This window comes from Papaver somniferum, chromosome 10, assembly GCF_003573695.1.
Source record: "Papaver somniferum cultivar HN1 chromosome 10, ASM357369v1, whole genome shotgun sequence".
Taxonomy (NCBI): Eukaryota; Viridiplantae; Streptophyta; class Magnoliopsida; order Ranunculales; family Papaveraceae; genus Papaver; species Papaver somniferum.
In genome coordinates, this window is record NC_039367.1 from 90,233,631 (window position 1) to 90,237,026 (window position 3,396).

At 39.9% G+C, this 3,396-nt stretch overlaps 1 pseudogene; it reads right to left on the reverse strand.

Annotated features, from left to right (window-relative positions):
* Positions 1–297: 297 nt before the first annotated feature.
* Positions 298–2,942, reverse strand: LOC113317782 (annotated as a pseudogene).
* Between the last annotated feature and the right edge of the window lie 454 nt (positions 2,943–3,396).

The window sequence follows — 3,396 nt, forward strand, 5'->3', positions numbered from 1 at the left end:
ATTAAAGATGGGAGCAATAGAAAGACATTGGGTTAGATACTGATGAGGAATTTATTATTAGTAAATGATCAAGATAACTATTTAGTTAGATAATTCCTAGCAAGATTGATAGTTCTTATTTTATTATTTAGATTTTGATTTCTTAATTTCATATACCAGTTTGTTTAAATATTCTGAGTTCTTACTATGATGTTTCATTATTTTCATACACCAGTTGCGTTAAGGGGGTAAAAAATAGAAGATCCTACTTGCGAATTCATATACCAGTTGGCCCAAACAAATTAACTGACCCAAAGAAATTCTACTTGCGATAAACTGGCCCCCACGTACTACAAGCTAAACCCTAAACCACCTAAACCAGTGCCTCCTCCAATATAGACCAAGCCAAACCCCTAAACCACCTAATAACACCAAACATGAAAAAACTATTCTAATCATCGTGTCTAGGTTTAGAATAATTTACAGCAATGGAAAAACTGAAATCATCTTACACAAGGATTCCATGGAGAAACAATAGAGACCCTAAAGATTCAGATGACGAAAGAGAAATCGCATCTTTTATACTGCAGCAACGTATTGACTACAGTTTTACAGCTTCGGCGCAGTGTAGTAAGAATCATACCTGTGACGTTTTTGACTGAGTTCTCTAGTCTGACAAGGTTAGTGTAGTAAGAATCATACCTGTGACGTTTTTGAATTGCTCTAAAATTTTATATGAAGAAAGACATCCTTAAAATCATACTGGAGTTGCTATGCACCATCTTCTTCAAGTCCTCATCTGACAACAGGGTACTTTTGCATTCAACACCAGTCTTATCATAAGTTTGTGACATCTTCCTTAGGAACTCACTTCCAATATGCAATGCCATGTAGGTGCTCACGTTGAGGTGCGCTTCACATAAATGTGACAGTACCCACCCAGGTAACTTAGACCGCTTTTCATGTCTGCTATATCTTTTGTCAGCAAAAATCATCATCCCATTATCTGCTTCTGAACGAATGACTCGACCAACACACTGAGCTGCTTGCCTCAAGGCATCAAAAGTCAAAAAATCTCCTTTTTATCTGAAATATTACCCGCAAATACTCTAAGCGCAAGCAATATTCTGCTCATTGTGTACTGAAAAGGTACCGCAACGTGATCACAAGCCTCCCATAATGTCGATCAAAGTCTATACCTTCCGCTACTTTCCCCCTAGCAACAGAGAAAAAGACAGCATCTCTCCCGCAATCACAAGCCCTTCGATAGTTTTCAGAGCCAATGTAGTCACCACAACATCCTGAGTCTGCTGCATTATATCCTGTAAGATTCCCATCTCAGCCCAACTATTGACGATGCCATCCATATATGAATAACTAACAAAAAAAAAACAAAGACTCCATCTGGAACAGAAGCCACCATCTCCAGCAAGAGTCGTCCATAATTCCTGACAACACCTGGATCACTCCTCATGTCGAACTTTGTACTTAGTGGAAGCTGGACAAGCGCACGAGCAAATGCAATCCCTTGTCATAAACATTGTAAAGCTTCGCTGATGACTGGATTGAAATTCAGAAGACAAGGGTAGAGACCAATAGGACTCAGTTCCAGATGTTATCACAACTGATTGAGGCCGATCGAGTACAGGTTTTTTGGCAACTGAAGCGTCATGACAGCTAAGCTGCAATACATGATCATCTATATGTGGCATACGCTCATCGAAGGGTTCAATTACAATTGAAAGGCCCCGAGTGTAAGTCCCCACGAGCGTAGCAAAAGCACATACTGTTTGGATATGTTGAAATTCATCTGTATCCGTGATTTTTAGAGTCATCATCAGAGAGTGTAGCCGAACATAACAAAATCGCAGCAGTTTCTGGTCAATTCCAGACTGAGGATAGATTGAAGCAACAAACGCAGTAGGTTCCTCTTTTATGACATTTTCACTCTGCAGATGCCCCCGCAATGTACTAATCTTCGCAATACATTTAGAAGATGTTCTGCTTTTCGAATGTTTCCTGGTACAGCCTCCTTCAGTATATCATCCAGCAAAGCAGGATATGTTTCCTGGTACAGCCTCCTTCAGTATACATCCGGCAAAGCAGGATTCGCGTGCCAGGCATCTGTGATAGCTAGGTACCCCCCTCTGTGCTAAGCCTTCCACGAGTCTGTTGTACGCTGCGCATTGGCATCAGCTGCCTTGAACCTGTCAATCTCGTGAGCTATCTTGCTAAGATTCCTAGTATCACCTTCAAGTGTCTGCTGCCTTACACTCACACTAAGTGCTTCAATACATGCATTATCAATATTATGCACTTCATCAAACACAACAACATATTCTATTTGCATCTCTTCCAATATGCAAACAATCCAGCCACTTTCGGATCAAGCAAATATTGATAACTATAAACAACCACATTCGACAAATTGCACCATATGTCTTGCCAAATAATGACACCAACCCCTCTCCTTCCCAAACGTTCTCAAATCTTGAGACGTATAAACTCCTGGTGGCAAAACAGCATTCGAACCAGCCCTCCCTCTATTAATTCTCAATTGGAGAAATCACAAGTCGGAATACCAGGATTCTTCACGGATGGCTGCCTCCCTTACCCAGCTTGCACTCAATTTCCTAGAACTTAACCCTAAAGCTAAAATTCTTTCAGATGGACCAACATGTTTCAATTGATATTAATGTAAACACGTAATTCAGCTAGGGTTCTTTTCCATTTCATGAACTGTTCTTGTACAGTACAGTAGTTTTGGTGGGTTTGATGGTTTTGATAATGAATAACTTAACTTGTAATAAGAGAGTAAAGCAAATGGTTTTACCTGTACCTGTTGGCAGACAGTGTCCTTCCGCATCTAGTGTTCTTTTTAGATCTACCATGTACCAAACTTCATAATCGTAAAATTGAAAATGCTTGATTCAGGTTTTCCGAATTTGAATTTGTATTCTCTCTGGTAGTCTGGACTCTGGTTATTGTTCTCCGGTGACTTTTAGGAGTGTTTATACTTTATACTCCCAAGAGTTTTGTTGGGCGCTCATTCCCATGGATGCTAATGGGGAGCACCGCGTTGCTTGGGGGATACCAATACAACGGAAAAAGATGTTTTGGCTTATTTGGACTTTGATACGCCCCCAAGCAAAGTAGTAATTCCTATTAGCAGCGTTGCTAATTCCTTCCGAACAATTCCTAAAACAGTACCGGAGAGTATGATTCAGAGCTAGCTCGAGGCCTACGCCATTTATTCGAGGTCTACACTAAAGGATAAAATTGTGTTATTTTGAAGTAAGCTCAAAGATTCCTTCGCCAACTATTTTCGTCAACGGCTAATGTATTTCTGATTAGTTAGTGTTAATTCGGTTGATTAATACTATATGTTTAATCTTATTAACCGAGAAAATCAACTAA